Below are 8,484 nucleotides of genomic sequence, written 5' to 3' on the forward strand. Positions count from 1 at the left end.
ATTATATATGTACATAATTTTGTCAATTTCATTCCATATCTTCTGACTTTTCTCTCCAACTTCCTCCCTCACCCTCATTTTCTTTCCTCCACTGATCTTTCCTCAAATTTTGTGGGATCTGTCACCATTTCTTTCCTATTAATTTGCTCTAACTCTCAGATATGAGGGAAGGCATTTGATCCTCAACTTTCTGAGTCTGGCGTATTTAACTCATCCTGATGCTCTCCAGTTTCACCCATCTGCCAGCAAACACCATAGTTTCACTCTTCTTTATGGCTTAGTAGAACTCCATTGTGGCTGTATACCATATTTTCTTTATTGATTCATCTGTCGAAGGCCAACTAAGCTAGTTAATAGATTCACCTATTTCATCATAAGCAGTAAGAAAATGAAAAATCTCAAATCCCCTGTAATTGTGGATTGGATGTTGTTGCTTGCTGTTAGTAAACAGCTATCCTCACAATTCAAATTAATTTGAGAAATGAGCAGAGATATTTTTAATAGGAAAGATTTTTCAATACGTGACTGCACTACTTTAAATATTGATATGCCCATTTCACTATAGAATGCTGATTTTAGTTTTTTTTTTTTTTTTTTTGGATAAATACTAAGGAGTGGGATAGTTGCATCATGTTGTGGTGATATGTCTATTCTTTTGAGAAATCTCCATTCTGCTTTCCAAATTGGTTGTACTACTTTGTATTACTTCAAACAATGTATGGGTGTACCTTTTCCTCACCAGCATTTATTATTATTTGTATTTCTGATAATTGCCATTCTAACTAGAGTGAGATGTAATATCAATGTAGTCTTTATTTCCATTTCGCTGATTGGCAAGGATGTTGAGCGCAGATTCATATATTTGTTGGTCATTTGTATCTCTTCTTTTGAGAAATATCTGTTTGGTTCTTTTGCCATTTTATTGTTTGGGTTACTTGTTCTTTTGATGGTAAGTTTTTTGGGGATCTTTATATATTCTGGATGTTAGTCTCTTGTCAGAGGACAAGATTTTCTCCTTTTCTGTAAGCTCTCTTTTCAGATCTTAATCATGTTCTTTAACATGCAAAAGCTTTTAATTTAATGCTGTTTCACTTATTTATTTTTTGTTTTATCATCTCTTGAGCTTCAAGGGTCATTAAGAATGTTGGTGCTTATGCTCATATGTTGGAAGGCTGTCCCTATATTTTTCCAGCAGTTGCAAAGTTTCTGGTATAATTCCAAGGTCTCTAATTCATTTTAATTTGATTTTTGAGCAAAGTGAGAAATAGGGATCTAGTTTTATTCTTCTACATATGAATATCTAGTTCTCTCAGCATCATTTGTTTAAAAGACTGTTTTTATTTCAACATATATTTTTGGCACCTTTGTCAAGTATCAGATGACTGTAAGTATGCAGGTTTGTCTCTGTGCCTTCTATTATGTTCCTTCCTATGTACTTTGATACCAATATTATGATATTTTGTTACACTCTGTAGTGTAATTTGAGATCAGTGATTATAATTACTCCAGCATTGCTCTTCTTGCTCAGTATTGCCAAATGAATTTTAGAATTATTTTTATTGTAATTCTATGAAGAATGTCATTTGTATTTTTATGGATATTGAATTGAATCTGTATAATACTTTTAGTAATATGGCCATTTTGGCAATATTAAGTCTAACTATCAAAGGACATGGTAGGTCTTTCTATCTTCTAAGGTCTCTTTCAATTTTTTTCTTCAGCATTTTATAGTTTTTATTGTAGATGTCTTTTTACCTCCTTGGTTTGATTTATCAGCCCCCCTAATTTTTTGGAGATTACTGTGAATGGGACACTTTACCTGATTTCTTTCTCAAAAGATTCATTATTGGAGTACAAGAAAGCTATTGGTTTATGAATGTAGATCTTTTATCCTGCTATTTTCCTGAATTTGTTTATCAACTCTAGGAGTCTTCTGGTGGAATTTTTGGAGTCTTCTAGATAGGGGATCATGTCATCAGCAAATAGATAATTTCACTTCCTCTTTTCCTATTTGTATTCCTTTAATTTCCTCTCTTAACTGATTGGTCTGGCTCAAGTTTCAAAGAACTATATTGAATAGAAGTGGTAAGAGTAGGCATCCTTGCTTTGTTTCTGATTTAAGAGGAAATGCTTTTAGTTTTTCTCCATTCAGTGTGATGATGTGTTATGTATAGCCTTTATAGTGTTGAGACAAATTTCTTCTATCCCAAGTTTTCCCAGTGTTTTAAGTATGAATAGATGATAGATTTTGTCAGAGACCTTTTCTGTATCCATTAAGATGTGATTCTTGTTCTTAATTCTGTTTATGTGGTGAACCAAACTTGCATCCTTAGGATGAAACCTAATTGATTATGGTGTACTCTCTTCTTGAAGTATTTTTGAATGTGGTTTGCTAATATTTAATTAAGGATTTTTACATCTATGCTCTTCAGGAATATTGATCAAGTAGTTTTCCTTCCTTGATGTGTCTTTGTCCAGTTTATCGGGGTGATACTGGCTTTGTAGAATGTATCGGGGAGGGTTCCAATACATTTCATGAAATAATTTGAGGATGTCTGGTGTTAGTTTTTCTTTAATGGTCTGTTAGAACTCAGATGAGAATCATCTGGTTTGGGGATCTTCTTTATTGGAAGGTGTTTAATTATTGTTGCAATCTCATTATTTCATATTGGTCTGTTTAGGTTTTCTTTATCTTCCTGATTCAATTTGGGCAGGTCATATGTATTTAGAAATCTGTTGATGTCTCCTAGATTTTTCCAACTTATGGGATAATACATTTTCAGAATATTTTCTAATGATACTCTGAATTTCAGAAGTGTGTGGGTTGATATATTCTTTTTCATCTCAAACTTTGTCAGAAGTATCCTTATTAATTTTGTCTGGGTGAAATATATATTGGTGAAAGGACTAGTTAAAATCATCCAGTAGTATTGTATTGGGGCCTTATCTAGGATTTAATGTGAGGAATTTTTTATGTAATTAGGTGCACTGATATTTGGAGTATAAATATTTACAAATTGTATATATTCTGCTGGGATTTTTTTTTCTTCCACCAGTATGTGGTGACTATCTTTGTCTATTCTGATTAACTTTTGCTTAAATTATGCTTTGTAAGACATGAGAATAACTATTTTCTGATTGTTTTTAGACTCCATCCAAATGGAACATTTTTCCAACCCTTTTACTTTCAGCCTGTTGATGTCATTGCATTTAAGATGAGTCTCTTGCAAACAACATATATTTGGATGTTGTTTTTTTTTAATTCTATCATTCTGCAAATCTGTGTCTTTTAATTGGGATTTAAGACGATTTACATTCAGTATTATTTTGGATAGATGTTTGTTATTTCTTTTTATTTTGCTGTATTTAATTTGGTCTTAATTTTTATTTAGTTAATTGTTTTACTAGAGAGTTTCATCCATTTCAGAGCTTTACAAATGAATTCTTTTTTGTACTCTAATTTGTTTTTGTTTGTTTGTTTGTTTGTTTTTGGTAGTGCTGTCTTAGTGGTCATGAATTCTTTTAATTATACTTATCATGAAAATTTTATTTTTTCTTTGATTCTGAAAGATACTATTGCTGGAGATAGCAATCTTGTTTGGAAATTGCTTTTTTTTTTCTCATAGCCTGGAGTATTTCATTTCAGTCCCTCCTTGATTTTAGTGTCTGATTTGAGAAGCCATAAGTGAGCCTTGTTTACCTCTACATGTGACCAGGTTTTTTTTCTTGCAGTTTTTAATATTCTTGACTTACTTTCTATGTTAAGCATTTTGACTGTGATATGTCTTGGAGAAGTTCTTTTTAGATCTTATCTATTTGTTTTTCGATATACATCCTGTATGTAAATATCTACCTCATTTATAATGTTATTCTCTGCTAGTATTTCACTGAAAAGATTCTTAATACATTTAGCCTGTACCTCTGTTCTCTTCTATCCCATGTAGCTCAAATTTGTTCTCTTTAATGCTGTTCCAGAGTTCTTGTATAATTTAATAATGGTCTTTCATTTTTTTTCCAGTATTGCACACTGAGTATTCAAGTTTTTATACGAATACAAGGCCTGAATTTCTTTGAGGCCTGAAATTCTACTTTCTTTTTTTTTTTATTTAATGTTTTTTAAAAAAATATGTATTTTTTTAGTTTTGATACAGTATCTTGATTTTATTTTTATGTGGTGCTGAGGATTACCCCAGTGCCTCATGCATGCTAGGTGAGCACTCTACCACTGAGCCACAACCCCAGCCCTGAAATTCTACTTTCCACATAATCCATTCTGTTGGTGATACTTTCAATTGAAATTTTAATTTGATGCATTGTGCCTTTTATTTCTAGTAGTTCTGGTTGATTTCTTTTTAGCATTTCTTTTTTGAAGTGATCTTTTACCATTTGCTCTCTTAACTAATTCCTTAGATCTTCTTTTAGATCAGTAAACATTTTTTTACCCAATTTAAATATTGCTGTGATTTTTATTCAATTTGAAGTCCTGATTAGAATAAATTCAATGAGAATGAAGCTTTACAAACATTGCAAAATTACTACATCATTGCAATATGGTTTTACTTTACATACAGAGTGAAAAATAACATTATATTTAAGGCAACAATGATATGTGCAAATCGAGAACATTACCCTGACAGTCCTTGGTAAAAACTGTTTTGGTTAAATGGTAGCTGTTGAGGTGAGTGTTTGTTCTAAAGGATAAGCCATGAACAGTTTCATTCCTTAAAAAACAAAGCAAAACAAAAACAAACTCTTCTACTGACCCACAATGGCCAGAAGCAGCTTTCAGTAATCTCTAATTGTGTCACTCCCAATCATTGTGCCCAAGGGCTTCTGACACATCTGATTGAACATCTGTTTTATTGGTACAAGTTCAATCTCAGTTTGAGAGATCACAATCCTAACCAGAGTGGAGTTGTCTGAGCCTGTACCTTTCATGGAATAATATAGCCACTCAGCAAAGAAGGCAGGACAGTTCGGGGTACATTTCAAGATGGTCTTCAAACTACTTTCAACATATCCAGAAAACTCCAGGCCCACACTGCTTAACAAATCTTGATAGGAAATCCTGGAATAAGCCTCCATGGTAGCTTTTAGCTGAGGAAAGCTTCTTGTGACAAGGATCATGTTAAAGCAAAATCCATCTGTCCCTAGTTCCCCTTACCAGCTTTATAGAGACACTGACATCTTCTTGAGCCATTTAGTGGTTTGCACTCTGATTCTCATCACAATTTCCCTGACACATTGATACAAGCAACCGTTCAGACATATCTGACCTAATGTCCTTTTCCAGGTCTCTTCCAAATTCTGGTTGATAACATAAGACAGTTTCTTGGATATCTTGTTCTTGTGTACAAAATCTGTATCAATACATGTTCCTGAGTTTCTGCTCCCTGCATTGCATTCCATAAACTCCAGGCATCATAATATGTAGGAGGCAGGAACAGGGAAATAATCAGTTCTTCCACATTTCTACTCAACTCTGACTTGAGATCTTTGATTAAATCCTTGCCATACATGGTCTTAAAAGCCGCTCTAATGTTTTGCCTCTGATCATTGGAATGACTGGACACAACATTAACAATTGCCTACTCATCTGTTCCAAATCCCTTCATTGCTTTATGGAGAATTTCTGCATTTTTTCATAGTATAGAAGATGGCAGCTGGTTGGAGGGTCCCTTGAGTCATTGCTGCAGGCTTACTAGGGTATGGAGCTTTTCCTCCAGGATACTGAGAAGACATCTTTCTTCCAGGAGAGCCATCAGATCCTGGGACTTGGGCTAGACCACCATCTTAAGTCTGCGAAGGTGGCTGTGGATAACCAGAAAAGCCCAATTGACTGGGTGAGGCTCCATATCCTTGGCATGGAGGAACTCAAGGACAGGATGCAGCTCCCCCTGGCTGTGGGGCACCAGGATAGCTTCCAGGGGCTGGATGACCTCCAGATGGAGGGTAGCCTTCAGCTCCTAGGTAGCCACCACTTGGTGCTGGTGGGTAGGCACCTCCTCCCATTGGAGGAAAGCCACTAGGATCAATATACTGACCTGGAGGGAGGAAAGATGACACCTGACCTACAGGCAGATATGCAGAGAAAGATGGGTAGTCTGTGCAGGGATAGCCTGGGTATGATATTCTGACCAGGAGCAGTGTCAGAGCCCAACCAACTCCAGGGAAAGATGAAGCCTGGCAGGACCAGGAGAGGGCAGAACTCTGGCTGAGCTCAGAAAATTTTTAATGATTCAATAATAAACTTTTTAATAATATAATAATTATTATATTATTTAATATAATAATAAACTTTTTATAATAATTTTATATCTTTCCAGGATTTTCATCCACTTCAATATCTGTGAGTTACTTTGTTGAGGGATTGCAAATTTGGGGAGAAAGCTTCTTTATGTATTTCTTCATGTTTTCTGAGGTGGTGGACTTGCACATCTGATGAAGATGGATTCTTCTTCCTCTTTTATGCATTTGTCTTTTGTGTGTAGTTATCATATTTGTTATTAGAACGTCTCAGTTTTTGCTGGGTGAGTAGATTCTAGGAGTGGGACCCAAGTTTCCCCTCTAGAGGTTTCTCCTTGGGTCCCTTCATTGTTTTGAGGTTGTTCTCTATTCTTTGTGTTGAAGTATTGTTGGAACTTGAAATAGTTCATGCTTGGAATGAGGTTTATTGTCACTTGGTATTCACAATTCTGTGTATATAGCTCTATCCTGTGAACTATTGTCTCAATAACTTCCCAGACCTTTTTAGAAAAAGGGGAGCAAGGAATTGCAATAATGAATATAACCAATATTCAGCCTTAAAATAAATGTCTAGTGCCTACTATAACATCTGTAACACTAATTGCCACATGAAGAGGTATGGGGGGGTCAACATTTAGTATCAGTACCAACAATAAATAGCTGTGTTTTAAATCTAACATTAAACAACATGTGTCAATGATAGCAACCAAAGTATTAATAACCATAACAATAATGATGGCAGGGGGTAGGAATTATATAAAAGTAAAAAGTTCTAACAGAGAGTGAAATTATAGTTAAGTGAAGAGAAATGAGATACAAAGATAAGGAAACTTTGAATAATAAAAAGTGAACAGAGAAGAAGTAGGAAAGGAATAGCAGGTGACATCTATAAAGGAGAATAAAAATAACCATATTAAAAAAGAAGTAAGTAAAGGAGTAGAGGAAGAGGGAAGAGCAAAATTTGGCTATGAAAGGGCGAAGAAAGTGAAGAAGTAGTAAGAGGAATAAAAGCAAAGGTCAGAACAAACAAAAACTCAGACCAAAACAAACCTACATAAAATACTACTTCTCCAAAGTCAAAACAAGCCTAAATAACAAACAGGTAAAGAAAAAAGCAACTAAGATGAAAGAAAAATAATGTACATATATTAATTTATATATTATACACACACAGAAACATACATACATATTCTCCACCCTATCAGAGCATGAGGACACCACACACACACACACACAGAGAGAGAGAGAGAGAGAGAGAGAGAGAGAGAGAGAGAGAGAGAGAGAGAAAATGGAACAAGAAAAAAGAAAAGGAATAAAAGAAAAAGAGAGAGAAAATTCTTAATGAAAAAGAGACGGTCTGTTTCCCCTGAGGTGGTCAGAACTGTTGGCAAGGATGGATGTTCATTCTTATGTTCTTATGCCATTCTTTACATTTCTTTTTGGGCTGTGCACACTTAAAAACTGGAACCAAAGCTGGTTATAGTAGCTCTCAGCTGTCCATCTCAAGGTTAGGCTAGAAAGTGCTGACAACTGGAGTTTTGTCTAGATAGATTAGGTCCGTGAACTCCCACATTAGGGCTAATATAGAGATCTCAAGTTGCTGGTGCTTACTTTTGGCTGTCCTTTTGCACTTATTGGAAGGTATTTGAAATTAGATCCATGCACTCTGTTGCTGGGCAGATGTGATATCTGTTGTACACCTGAGTTTCAGGGACTTCCTGATAATTGTACTGTTGGAGTGTAGGATCTGATCTTCCACAGGTTTCATATATTCCACCATCATGGATATGTATTTCCCAGGATCAGACCTGGAGTGCTGATGTGACTGTCACCAATTTCTGGCCTCCTCCTAGCTGTTTGCATGGGCTGCCAGTAACAAAGGGCACTCAACATCTTTCCCCTTGGCATTGCTTGCCTGGATCACTCTAGGCACAACCCTTTCTGTACCTGTTTCAGTTGCATTAGCCCAGGGACACTTTGAGCCCCATAACAGATAACTGCTGGGATGGGCTAGCAACACCCTTTTTGAACTGTGCAAACTGCCACATGGTCACTGGTAGATGCTTCCTGCTGTGACTCTGTGCTCAATAGCAGAGAGATTCTTATCACCTTTAAATCATCACCCTGCCCCACTGTCTCTGGGTCAGATAAGATTAGCTCCTCTCTATTTCACAGGTTCTCCAAAACAACTTGATTTGCAGTGTTTTTCTCTTTCTGCCTTTGTTATCCTTCCCCTCT

General features: G+C 35.6%; 1 pseudogene; it reads right to left on the bottom strand.

Annotated features, from left to right (window-relative positions):
* Positions 1–4,755: 4,755 nt before the first annotated feature.
* Positions 4,756–6,126, bottom strand: LOC143641229 (annexin A7 pseudogene; annotated as a pseudogene).
* Between the last annotated feature and the right edge of the window lie 2,358 nt (positions 6,127–8,484).

This window comes from Callospermophilus lateralis, unplaced genomic scaffold (assembly GCF_048772815.1).
Source record: "Callospermophilus lateralis isolate mCalLat2 unplaced genomic scaffold, mCalLat2.hap1 Scaffold_91, whole genome shotgun sequence".
In the NCBI taxonomy this organism is placed as follows: Eukaryota; Metazoa; Chordata; class Mammalia; order Rodentia; family Sciuridae; genus Callospermophilus; species Callospermophilus lateralis.